The sequence below is a fragment of the Hyperoodon ampullatus genome (assembly GCF_949752795.1).
Source record: "Hyperoodon ampullatus genome assembly, chromosome: 19".
NCBI classification, from domain to species: Eukaryota; Metazoa; Chordata; class Mammalia; order Artiodactyla; family Ziphiidae; genus Hyperoodon; species Hyperoodon ampullatus.
This window is the reverse complement of record NC_136932.1, coordinates 55,108,420-55,122,100: the sequence shown is the minus strand read 5'-3', so window position 1 is coordinate 55,122,100 and position 13,681 is coordinate 55,108,420. Positions and strand designations below refer to the sequence as shown.

Sequence of the window (13,681 nt, the reverse complement as noted above, 5' to 3'; positions counted from 1 at the left end):
CTATCTAGAAGAGTTTCAAATGTGAAGCTTCCATTGTCCTCAGCAATGTGTTTCTCTCTCATGGAGTATTGCCAACCCAAGAAGCTCACGTGAGCTTCAGTGTCCAGAGTTTTTATTGGGACTTACTGATTGATTGCTCACATGATTGAAGTTAGTTTCCAGTCTCCCCTCAGGCTGATACCATGTGATCCAAGGGGCCCACCTGAATAACAAAGACAATCCTATTACTTTAGAAATAGGGATTTAGAGGTTACTCCCAGGAGCTGAGGACAAAGGCCAGACCTCTCTTTGGGCAAAGCCAATTATTTACTGTACACCTTCATCACCTATTTCTCCATTGCCGTCCAGATAAAATCCAAACAAAGCTTTATGATCTTACCAGCCTCATCCCTGAATCACTGTCCACCCACCCCATCCCTCCTCTAGAAGCTACACTTCAGCTCTTTTAGACTCTTAATATATTAGTTTGAATGTGCTGTGTTTGCTCTTACCTCTGCACCTGTGGACATAACATACTATTCCTTCTTCTTGATCTACCATGCTATCCCACCCTCACTTCACCCAGTCCAATCTCTTACCCATTCTTTAGGTCTCCATTGAACATCACTTCCTTTGTTCACCAACCTCAAACTCATAATGAGTTAGGTGTCTCTTCCACGTCCTCTTACAGAATACCCAGTGCTTATTCCTTTTGTAGCACTTGTTTAATTTATTATTTTTTTGTCCACGAATATTTATATATCTGTTACTTGACTAGTGGTCTTCAAAATAAAGTGTACCCAAAATAATCCATTTCAGTGAAGGAATAAAATATTAAAATCGTTTTCCTTGTATACAAAATATGAACTTAAGGGAATTCCCTGGCTGACCAGTGGTTAGGACTCAGTACTTTCACTGCCGTGGCCTGGGTTGAGTCCCTGGTGGGGGAACTAAGATATCCTGCAAGACACACGGTGTGGCCAAAAAAAAAAAAAAAATGAAGTTAGGTGCTAGTAATACTTGATATATTGATTGAGGTTGGCAGCTTGTTCTGTACGACAACTGACTTCATGTCAGACATGGTAAGTGAGGTATCCTGATGAAGTGCAAGTTTCTTAGAAGAGTTGACAGTGGCACCCTTACTCCAATTTTCAGAACATTATGAATTATTGCAGTTTACCTGCTCTGATTAAATTGATTCATTGATTATATTTACTGGTTTTAACAAAATTAGCCCTTACAAAATAGACAATTGACTTTAAATATTCCTGCAAAGCGCTCACTTTGACAGCACATCTACTAAAATTGGAAGGATACAGAAGATTAGCATGGCCCTGCACAAAGATGACACGCAAATTCGTGAAGCGTTCCTGAGGAGACTGTTGCTCGCCATGGCCGATGAAAAGCCCAAGGAAGGAGTCAAGACTGACAACAACCATCATAATAATTTGATGAGGCAGGATGGTTCTGTGGTGCCGTTTAAATTAAGAGGCATACACCACTTAGTAAACCAATGAAAGCCTATTGTGAACAACAGGGTTTGTCAGTGAGGCAGATCAGATTCCGATTTGATGGGCAGCCAATCACTGAAACAGACACACCTGCACAGTTGAAAGTGGAGGATGAAGATACAATAGATGTGTTCCAGCAGCAGACAGGAGGTGTCTGCTAAAACGGGAACCTGCTACTTTACTCGAGAATTCTGTTCCTCCAGACCAAGGAGACATTCTCAACTAGAAAACCGCAATTTGGTTCCACCACATCCTGACTCCTGCTATATAGTTTCTCTGTTCTTTCATTTTCCCCTTCCCCATTCCTTTATTGTACGTAAAGTAAATGGTGTATATGCACAAGCATATTGCATTTTTTTAAGTAAATGGCCAATGGTATGTTTTGATCGACATCAAATGGAGATGGAATGGGGAAAAATACTGGTTCTGTGAGATACCCCCTTTTCTCCATTAGTGGCATGCTCATCAGTTCTTATCTTTATATTCCAGTAAGTTATTTTGCTCTCACTGTTTAACAAAAAAAGAACAACATAAAAATTCTTGCATACCTTGTTCGATTGGAGAATTTTAATGTTTTTCATTTATCATTGTAAAACAAGGGACAGTTTTACAACTTCTTTGTATGTAGCTGTAACATGTTACATGTTACATGTTACAATCTGTCTTTAAGTAGGGATAAATTACTCTAAAAGAAATGAATCCTAGGTAGTTTTCCCTTCAAGTCAAGTTTAAATAAACTTCTTGTTTAAAATGAAAAAAAAAGATTCCTGCAAAGAAATCATGGGTTGAACATAATATTTGTAATACAAATGTAAAAAGGTACAAAACTTAAGAGCCTATATTTCTCCCATCTTTACTTATATTAGATTTTTTAAAGGTGATTATATTTGATGAGAAATCCACAAAAATGGAACTATTAAGTAGATTATGTGGAATATAGTTTACTCAAAGAAATACTAATATATTGCTGGTGAGAGTGGTGTATATGCATGGATGTGTATATATGGAATTTATATTTATATATATACACACATGAGAAATGTGTATCTACATTTGGGGTGGGGGTATTCATGAAGCTCCAAATTTTTTTTTATTCTTTTTTTTTTAACATCTTTATTGGAGTCTAATTGCTTTACATTGTTGTATTAGTTTCTGCTGTATAACAAAGTGAATCAGCTGTACATATACATATGTCCCCATATCTCCTCCCTCTTGTGTCTCCCTCCCACCCTTCCTATCCCACCCCTCTAGCGGGTCACAAAGCACCGAGCTGATCTCCCTGTGCTGTGCGGCTGCTTCCCACTAACTGTTTTCCATTTGGTAGTGTATATATGTCAGTGCTACTCTCTCATTTCGTCCCAGCTTACCCTTCCCCCTCCCTCTGTCCCCAGATTCATTCTCTACATCTGCGTCTTTATTCCTATCCTGCCTCTAGGTTCTTTAGAACCTTTTTTTTTTTTTTTTAGATTCCATATATATGTGTTAGCGTACGGTATTTGTTTTCTCTTTCTGACTTACTTTACTCTGTATGACAGACTCTAGGTCCATCCACCTCACTACAGATAACTCAATTTCATTTCTTTTTATGGCTGAGTAATATTCCATTGTATATATGTGCCATATCTTCTTTATCCATTCATCTGTCGATAACACTTAGGTTGTTTTCATGTCCTGGCTATTGTAAACAGAGCTGCAATGAACATTGTGGTTCATTGGTACATGACTTTTTTTTTTTTTTGGCGGTACGCGGGCATCTCACTGTTGTGGCCTCTCCCGTTGTGGAGCACAGGCTCTGGACGTGCAGGCTCAGCGGCCATGGCTCATGGACCCAGCCGCTCCGCGGCATGTGGAATCTTCCCAGACTGGGGCACGAACCCGTGTCCCCTGCATCGGCAGGCGGACTCTCAACCACTGCGCCACCAGGGAAGCCCCATGACTCTTTCTGAGTTACGGTTTTCTCAGGGTATGTGCCTAGTAGTGGGATTGCTGGGTCGTATGGTAGTTCTATTTTTAGTTTTTTAAGGAACCTCCATACTGTTCTCCATAGTGGCTGTATCAATTTACATTCCCACCAACAGTGCAAGAGGGTTCCCTTTTCTCCACACCCTCGCCAGCATTTATTGTTTGTAGATTTTTTGATGATGGACATTCTGACTGGTGCGAGGTGTTACCTCATTGTAGTTTTGATTTGCATTTCTCTAATGATTAGTGATGTTGAGCATCCTTTCATGTGTCCATTAGCAATCTGTATATCTGCTTTGGAGAAGTGTCTATTTAAGCCTTCTGCTCATTTTTGGATTGGGTTGTTTGTTTTTTTGGTATTGAGCTTCATGAGCTGCCTGTAAATTTTGGAGATTAATCCTTTGTCAGTTGCTTCATTTGCAAATATTTTCTCTCATTCTGAGTGTTGTCTTTTTGTCTTGTTTATGGTTCCTCCAAATTTTGATAGAGTGCTTGAGCAAGTGTTTGGAGACAGTTGCATTAGATTATTAGCTACATGTTTGCCATCACATCCCTAGGTCAGTAATGACAGGGACATATACAACACACAATAAATATTTGCTGATCCAATGAATGAGCCAAGAGATTAAAAATAAGATATTATTCTTACTACTTTAAACTGCTTTTTAAAAAACTTAGTAAGTTTTGCTATTCTCATATTTTTAAAACTTTTTATTATAGAAAATTTAAAGTATATAAAACATAGTGTCCTTACCACCCAACCTCAGCAATGATGAATTTGTGGCCAGTCTTTTTTCATGTATATCTTCACACATCTCACCCCACCTCCCATTATCTATATTCTGTGTAATTTTTAAATGAATACACAGTAATTTGATCACAACTCTATTAAACCTTTTAGGTGTTACCGATGTTTGGTTTTTGCTCTAAGAATATTTTTTTTTTTTTTTTTTTTTTTTTTTTTGCGGTACGCGGGCCTCTCACTGTTGTGGCCTCTCCCGTTGCGGAGCACAGGCTCCGGCCGCGCAGGCTCAGCGGCCATGGCTCACGGGCCCAGCCGCTCCGCGGCATGTGGGATCCTCCCGGACTGGGGCACGAACCCATGTCCCCTGCATCGGCAGGCGGACTCTCAACCACTGCGCCACCAGGGAAGCCCTCTAAGAATATTTTGATGGTCATCCTTTGAGCACACCTTTGGTTATCTTAGAGTGTGTTTATATATAGTATATAGTGTTGGGATTACATTAAATATATTCACATATTTAAGGCTTTTGGTACATAGTTTTTAAATGTCTTCTAACAAGGTTTTACTAGTTTACTCTCTAAGCAGCTATATATAAGAAAAAGATTATTGATGTTATGAACTGATTTAAACGTTTAGAAAATAACAGAGAATAATAAAAATATCCAGGGCTTCCCTGGTGGCGCAGTGGTTGAGAGTCTGCCTGCCAATGCAGGGGACACGGGTTCGAGCCCTGGTCAGGGAAGATCCCACATGCCGCGGAGCAACTGGGCCTGTGAGCCACAGCTACTGAGCCTGTGTGTCTGGAGCCTGTGCTCCGCAACAAGAGGGGCTGCGATGGTAGGAGGCCCGCGCACCGCGATGAAGAGTGGCCCCCGCTGGCCCCCGCTTGCCGCAACTAGAGAAAGCCCTCGCACAGAAATGAAGACCCAACACAGCCAAAAACAAACAAACAAACAAATAAATAAATTTAAAAAAAAAAATAAAAATATCCATATACCCACCATTCAGTTTCAACAAATTGTTTAAGATTATTTTAAGGAAATAAAACATTTCATAAGGAATTGAAGACTTTGTTGTCACTGTCTTCTATGAACCCATTCCCTTTTCTTTCTTTCCAGAGGTAATCTGGGAGTTTGGGGAATGTATCTTTCTGCTCTATATTTTTATATTTTTACTACACACATATTTGTATGGTCAGTATATGGTGGGCTTTTTTTGTTTTTGTTTTCATAAGTAGCTATCTTGAGACTAACCTTTTTAAAAAAGATTTATTCATATTGATACACATAGAGTTTTTCCATTTTAGCTACTATATAGCATTCTATATGAGTGTATTTGTTTTATTTATCCAATTTCCTATTGACGGACAGTTGAGTTGTTTCTAATTTTTGCATGTTATGCACTATAATGGTTAAAAATAGCTGCTCTAGTGGGTAAATCCTGAAATCTCAAAAGCTTAACATAATGTTAGTTTATTTCTTGCTCATAGAGTGCCTTCAGTGGAGAAGGTGCTGTGTTCTATGGAGTGATTAAGGGACTCCGGCTAATAGAGAGTCTGTTGTCTTCAATTTGTGGTTTCCAAAGTTGCTCTGGGCATCAAAATACATCCAGCAAACATAAGAGTGGAGAATGGTATTGGAGGTTTTTAGGGGCCAGTCCTTAGAAGGGGCATATATAATTTTGTTCACTTTCCACTGACTAGAATTCCAGTCACGTGACACCACCTAGGGCCCACAGTTCCCAGCAAACAAGACTGGGAAATGTAGTCACTGGCTTGGCAGTTAAGAAACAGCTTCATACTATGTAGAAAAAAACCACATAACTTTGGTGGATAGCTGGTATTCTCTGCTTTACAAATAATTATACAGTTTGGACATGTCTCCTTGTGTATGTGTTCATAGATTCCTTGAGTATACACCTAGAAATGGAATTGTCAGATTGAAGTTACATACACTTTTACTTTGTTAGATATTGACAGATAACTTTGTCCAATAGCACTGTATGAGAGGTCTGGTTTCTCCATGTTCTCACTAATATTTGAATTGCAGTACTGCTTGTCTTGTATTTCTACACAGCTATGTGCCATTAATGCCACTGAACTCTGTTGGAAAGAGGAGAATACTTATAGGTGACTGGTCTTGGTTTAGGGCATTTTGGAGGAGGACACTTGCCTAAAAGTCTAGACCAGTGCTGTCCAGTAGAAACATAATTGAGCCACATATATAATTTAAAATTTTCTATTAACCACATTTTAAAAATGGAAAGTGAATTTAGTTTAATAATTTATTTTATTTAACCCAGTATATCTAAATATGTTATCATTTAAACATGTGATCAGTATTAAAATAGTATTGAGATATTTTTCATTTTTTATAGCAAGTTTTCAAAATCCTGTTTGTATCTTACACTTAAAGCACATCTCAATTGGAATATCACATTTAAAATATTTAGTAGCCACTTGGGCCTAGTGGCTACCATATTGAATGGCACAGGTTTAGATTTAATAACAAAAACTTTAATTCTGTAACACATATATGACATTTAATTTCAAAGTCATATTCATTTATTTAATATTTACTTATTTATTTGGTTGCCCCGGGTCTTAGTTGCGGCAGGCAGCCTCCTTAGTTGCAGCTCCAGGGCTCCTTAGTTGCAGCTCACTGGCTACTTAGTTGAGGCATGCAAATCTTAGTTGTGTCATGCATGTGAGATCTAGTTCCCTGACCAAGGATTGAACCCAGGCCTCCTGCATTGGGGGCGTGGAGTCTTATTCACTGTGCCACCAGGGAAGTCCCTCAAACTCATATTTAAATGGATGCTCACTCCAATCACCAAATTCATATTTATCTAGCCTTTGGAGAAATAGCAAGCTGAATTTGTTTTTCCTAGATTTCTTTCTATGACTAGAGAACTATACACACACACACACACACACACACACACACATAAGATCTTTTATTTATTTATTTTGGCCATGCTGTACGGCATGCAGAGTCTTAGTTCTGTGACCAGGGGTCGAACCCATGCCTCCTGCAGTGGAAATGCAGAGTCCTAATAACCACTGGACTGCCAGGGAAGTCCGGAGAATAATATGATTTAGATTTAGATTATCGAATTGTTAATTTCTCCTCACATAGTTTATAGTGTGGTAGTTTTCTATTGCTGTGTAACATGCTACTGAAACTTAGTGGCTTAAAACAACATCCATTTATTATCTTACAGTTTTGTAGGTCAGAAGTCTGTTAATGTTCAGCTGGGTTCTCTGCTTAAGGTCTCGAGTCAAGGCTGAAGTCAAAGTGTTGGCCAGGCTGGACTCTTATCTAGAGGCTCAGGGGAAGACTCCACTTCCCAGCCCATTCAGGTTGTTAACAGTCTAGATCTTTGTTACAGATCTGAGGTTCCCATTTCCTTGATGGCTGTGGGGTGGTGATGAGGTGGGCTGATTATCTATTGATAGAAACCACCCACTTCCCTTCTCATATGGCCCTCTCTATCTTCATACCAGCAGTGGCACATGCTTCCTCATGCTTCAGTCTCTCTGGCTTCCCCTGCTATCAGTCAGAGAAAGCTCTATGCTCGTAAGGGCTCATGTGATTAGATCAGGTCCACCAAGATAATCTCCCTGTCTTAAGATCAACTTGCCATATAGTATAACACAATCACAGGAGTGATATCAAATTAGTATTCACAGATTTTAGTGAGCATCTTTGGGAGACCATTTTAGTAATTCTTTGTGCTACAGTAGAGAAGGAAGATGGAAGAACATTTTAATTATTTTGTTTAGAGGTCTTTTAATTTCACTTCTAAATGAAAGAAAAATACTTTTCCCATTTCTTTTTGTCTCTGCTCCCACCAGTGTGGTCCAAGCTTCCATCACTTCTTGGCTGGCTGTAGCAGTACTCCTAACTGCTATTGCTTGTTCCACGTTTCCCTCCCTTCAGTCAGTTTTCCGTATAACAGTCATCTGTGTCTCACCTTGCTCAGCCACTATGCTTTAGTCACAGTGGTCTTGATTTAGTTCCCAGAAACTGCCATGCTCTGTCCTCCCTCAGGGACTCTGTATTTTTGTTTTCTTTGCCCAAGCATCTTGCCCCCTTCTCTACAACTGTCCAACTCAACCATTAGGTCTTATCTTAAATATCTCTTCCTCATAGAGGTGTTTCTTTACCTATGGTCTAAATTAAGTCTTGGTTTTTGGTTTCCATGGTATCCTTTACTTTTTCTCTATATCCACGTATCATAATTTATACATATATGTATTCATGTGTTAGTTATTTGATGTCTCTGTCCCACACCGAGGGCAACAGATAAAGAATGTTTTGTTTACCTTTGTGTATCCAGCACCTAGTACAGGTCCTGGCACATAGTAGGCACTTATTAAATATTTATTGAATAAATGAATGAATCTTCAACTTTTTCCCTGCTCGGTCCAGGTTGTTTCCTTTCTAGATTTTTATAGGCCTATTCTCATTACCTTCTTTCTCTTTGTTATTATTTCCTTCCTTTGCTCTACTTTGAATGGTGGAGGAACGTGGCTTCCTGTTTTATGTTATTGTTGGTATGTGTTAACATTTTCAACTAGCGGCAGAAATATGTTTGCAGTTTTTGTTTGTTTGTTTGTTTGTTTTGCGGTACGCGGGCCTCTCACTGTTGTGGCCTCTCCCGTTGCGGAGCACAGGCTCCGGACACGCAGGCTCAGCGGCCATGGCTCACGGGCCCAGCCGCTCCGCGGCATGTGGGATCTTCCCGGACCGGGGCACGAACACGTGTACTGCATCGGCAGGCGGACTCTCAACCACTGTGCCACCAGGGAAGCCCTGCAGTTTTTATTACTGATTAATACTCCACAATTTTGTAAATGAGAATTTTTGTGGACTTAGAAGAGTAGTCTTATGTAAATTCTTTGAGAATATTGTGAACAATGACAATTTTGAAGCATAATAATACTTTGTAGAGAGTAATGAGCTAGTTAAAAGGTTGAGAGTATTCTTAATTCCTTGTGTGTATTTTCACTTAAGATTTTACCTTCTGGTGTATAGCTCGGAGGAAAACCAGTCCATTACTTCCTATTTTAGTTTAAGTCATCAAAGAAAAAGAACCAAAAGACTTTAACACAACACTGTAAATCAACTATACTTCAATAAAAAAAATAAATTAAAAAAAAAAAGAACCAAAAGACTAATCTGCTGGGTTAGAAATAGCAAAGATAAGTTTTTTCCTGGTGACTTGATTTCATAATGAATTATAAGATTCCTACAAAAACATTACAGTTTTTGTCTTTTATAGATTTGAAGCATTTGACCTACTTCTGCCACAAGGCACAGCCTCTGATCTTTGATATTTATTCACATTTTTCTAGTTTGTGAATCTAAGAACAAAAGCTAAAATAAAAACCGGTTTTTAATAAGCTTGTTTCTTGAGAAGTATATTGTGCTACAGCCAGTTTTCACATTTGCATATAAAAATAAGCAACAAAAATGTAATGCTTTTAAGTTGATATATATATTATTTATAAAATTGTCTTTGAAGTGTGTGATATATAAAATTCTTTCTTAGGCTAAAACTCTAGAGGGCAAGACTCATGCTCTAAACATGTTCTTCATTGAACCTAACAAGTTATCACATAAGTATGAGAGGTGATAGTCATTAAATCAGGCTATCACTGCTTTTGCAATAGGAATGACCTCTGAAGTTTTGGAATTTGATTTCTGGCAACACTGAATATTTATTAGGTCATATAGTCTTGGTTTAGGCAGCTTATAAATAATCTCATATATTACTTAGAAGGAGACATATTATTCACAGTCTACTTATACAATCAGAGGAACATAAATATTTTCAGTTTTTCAAGGTCATATGGAAAGTTAACTGTGCATCTAAAAATAATTTTCAGTCTTTTAAGACAGATAAATACAACTTTGCATTTAAATGCCCTTTACCAGGGCAGTCTCTAATCATAAATATCTTTCTATAAGACTTAGTTAGCAGTGTGAATCAGAGGTTTACACCTCTGCACCTGAAATAATAATTGTAGAGCTAGTAGTAGTAAGCTGCTCCTGTTTCTGTTGTTGCTACTACATTTATTGAGAGCTTGCTCAGGCACTGTTTTATATTTAATACCTCAATTAATCCTTGAAAAAACTGTTTGATGTTAGGTTCTATTATTAGCCCATTTTGCAGATGTGAAGGCCAAGGCACAGAAAGTTTAAAGAACTCAAGTTTCTGCCATCGGTGATGTCACTAGGACATGAACCCAGGCAGACTGATTCAGGGGTTATAGCTATAAAGTTCATTTTATAATTTTCATGCTGTGTTAGAAACACGTTTCTATAGGGAAAAATCACAGTGAAGATGCAATTCAATTGTTTGAATTTTGAGCACTGCCATTTCTGAGTTTAGGCTCTTATTTCTTTCCGTGATTACTTTGGTAGCCTCCTAACTAATGTGCCTGCCGTTAGTCTCTTTTCCCTCTAATCTAGGCTCCCTGGGTTTTCTGACATAATTGAATTTTCTCTAAAGATACCAAATTATTTCTTGCCTCTCTGCCTTTGTCGATGCTGCTTCTTCCTCATGGAGCATCACTTTCTTGGCTATAACTGTACCTAACCTACCTTTTGAGGGAGAGAGGGTGGTTGGAGTTTCACTGTCTTCAACCATAAAATGCCGCGTTATTAACTAGAAAGAAAGAACATGCTAAGGGCTTTGCATCACATATTTTTCTAAACTCTGGCCTCTAATGAAAGACAAGGAAAAACTAAAAATTCATGCTGCTTACTAAAAACACAATTGAAATCCAGAAATTCTTTAAACAGTAGACTGACAGAAAGTTCACCACTTGGTATATAGCTCATAAGGTGCCTGGAGATTATTTGTTTCCGTTTTGTACTTGACTAATCCTGCAATCTATTTCAGTTTTTTAACTTCGGTATTAATTGTTGAGGTAGCCAAAGGCACCTATTTTCTATAGAGTTTTAATGCCTAATATAATAGCCATCTACTCAACGCAGTGTTTCTTGGAAAGAAATCCTTTAAAAATGTTTTAAATTAAGTATAAAAAGAAGTATTCTTTTGTTCAATTAGTTTGCAATCTATATTAATGTCATATATTCAGTATGTTATCTTTTAGAAGCCAGTAAAATACATACTGGTCATTAATAAGCAGTGGATTATAGATTAATATAAAGCAGTGATCACTTATATTCTAGAAGTGCATTCCCATCATTGGGTCCTTATGCTGTAACATAGTTTTGGAATCGTTATCATTGTAAAATCATTATTTCTTTGCATAATGCACTCAAGAATGGCTCAAAATAAAGACTGTCCTTTAGTCAGAATTCCATTTTATATATTAAAATATCCAGTTTATGTTCAATATATACATGATATTAAAGTAAACCTATCCTTGACTATCAAGGAGAGGAGGAGGAAAAAGGACAAGTGATATCACCTTCTAATGTAGGTCTGTAAAAATATATTGAAGAAGTGCACAGGTGCGCAGGTCCAGCGAGCACAGGCGCAAAAAGGGCTCAGCTGGAGCGCAGCTGGGTGTCTGGCTTGCGGGTGTCCGAGCACCGCGGCCGGAGAGGAGTGGCCGGAACTGCTTGAATATCCACATTTCAGTTTCTGCACCTATCAAGAGTTTTAATTCATCATGGATAATCTGTTAGCAGAAGAAATTCAGCTGAGGGCTAACCAGGTTACTGATGAGTCTCTGGAAAGTACAAGGAGAATCCTGGGTTTAGCCACTGAGTCTCAGGATGCAGGAATCAAGACTATCACTATGCCGGATGAACAAGGGGAACAACTAAAACGCATAGAAGGAGTCATGGACCAAATAAAGACATGAGAGAAGCAGAGAAGACTTGAACAGAACTGAACAAGTGCTGTGGCTTTTGTGTATGCCCATGTAATAGGACAAAGAACTTTGAGTCTAGTAAAGCCTATAAGGCAACATGAGGAGATGTTGGAGACAACTCTACTAGCAATGTAGTATCTAAGAAGCCAGGCCGAGTGACAAATGGTCAGCCTCAGCAAGCAACCACAGCAGCAGCCAGCGGCTGGTACATTAAATGTATAACAAATGATGCTAGGGAAGACGAAATAGAAGAGAACCCGATGCAAGTGGGCAGTATCCTAGGAAATCTAAAAAACATGGCCCTGGACATAGGCAATGAGATTGAGGCTCAAAATCGACAAATAGAACGGATCACAGAAAAGGCTGACACCGACAAAGATCGTATTGACAATGCCAGTGCCAGAGCAAAGAAACTCATTGACGGCTAAAGCTACTGCTGTACTTCTTTATCACTTATTCATCTCCCTAGCTCCTCCTTCAAAGCCATTACCTTTCCAGAGTTTGAAATTTTGGTTCCACACTCTTCTCATCGGGAGATGATGTGGAAGAAGATCTAGGAGTAACAGCCCCCCTATCCTTTTATTTTCTCTTTTTCCCTTGAGGGTAGACTGCTGCTTAGTTTTCCTCCTAGTATTTTCTTTCTCGGTCCATACTCTTAGGTTGGTTTTCTTACATCATATATAGTGTTATTTTTCATTCTCTCCATTTACTTAGCAGGTTCTCCTGCTTTCAAAATTTGGAAGCATTGCCAGAGGCAGTCACGTAAAAGGCAGTGGGGGCACGCACAAGGAGGAAAGGCAAGAGAGAAGAAGTTGTTACCTCAGTAAAACCTGCAGACCCTAAAGCCAAAAGTTGCATAACCACAGTGAAGATCTAGTTGGGTTTAATTTCTATTTAAGTTGCAGTTATTGCCAATTTAGGCCAATGCTTGGTTTTGGAGCCTGCATATACAGTGTTTTTGTTATGCATCACAACTTTGCAACCTCTGCTTCAGAAAAGAATAGAATGAGTTTTCTTAAAGTGAGCTTAATTTCTGAACTCCTGGTGATTCACCTATGTACATAGATTCTATGATCCCATTTCATATTGCCCCATATAGGAACACATGGTATACATGAATGGCTTTTTATTTTCATATTATTAATGGTATCATGGTCCCATTACAGGCCTATTAACCTCATAAATTTGTCATTAGTCTTTGAAGAAAAAATATGTGAATATGTATATATAATATGAGAATTTCTCTCTACAGCAGGGCTTAAAATTTTTGGGAAAAGTTTGACAAAGTATATCACGGGAACTCAGATTTACCTCAATGCCAAGAATTATGTTTGGATAGGAAAAAAGAAACTCGTTTTGATCTCAGGTAGAAAATAGTTAGATTGCTTTGAGTTTTATGTAGCTTTAAACTATTTTTAAAACTAGAATTTATTCTGTTTAACTAAAAATGATTCAGAAAATTATGTCTTTGGTTTACTTATTGATGATTGCACTGTGATTCTCTTAGCCTTTTGTATTCAACTTCCAGAATCACATTTGTTTAGATCCTGAACAGTGTTATAAGAATCTGATTGGTATTTGTCACCTTTATTTAAAAACTAGCTTCTGCACACTTCAAAACTATTAATG

The 13,681-nt window shown here is 38.3% G+C and overlaps 1 protein-coding gene and 2 pseudogenes across 3 annotated transcripts in view; all 3 read left to right on the top strand.

Annotated features, from left to right (window-relative positions):
* Nucleotides 1-13,681, top strand: part of PPM1E (protein phosphatase, Mg2+/Mn2+ dependent 1E) — a gene marked incomplete at both ends in the record, with an annotated part of 150,143 nt that overhangs the window by 6,394 nt on the left and 130,068 nt on the right. The window lies entirely within an intron of this gene.
* On the top strand, nucleotides 1,371-1,651 carry LOC307067326 (small ubiquitin-related modifier 2-like; annotated as a pseudogene). The gene has a single exon. The product of its transcript is annotated as a small ubiquitin-related modifier 2-like (transcript).
* LOC307068375 (synaptosomal-associated protein 23-like) lies at nucleotides 11,849-12,473 on the top strand (annotated as a pseudogene). The gene has a single exon. The product of its transcript is annotated as a synaptosomal-associated protein 23-like (transcript).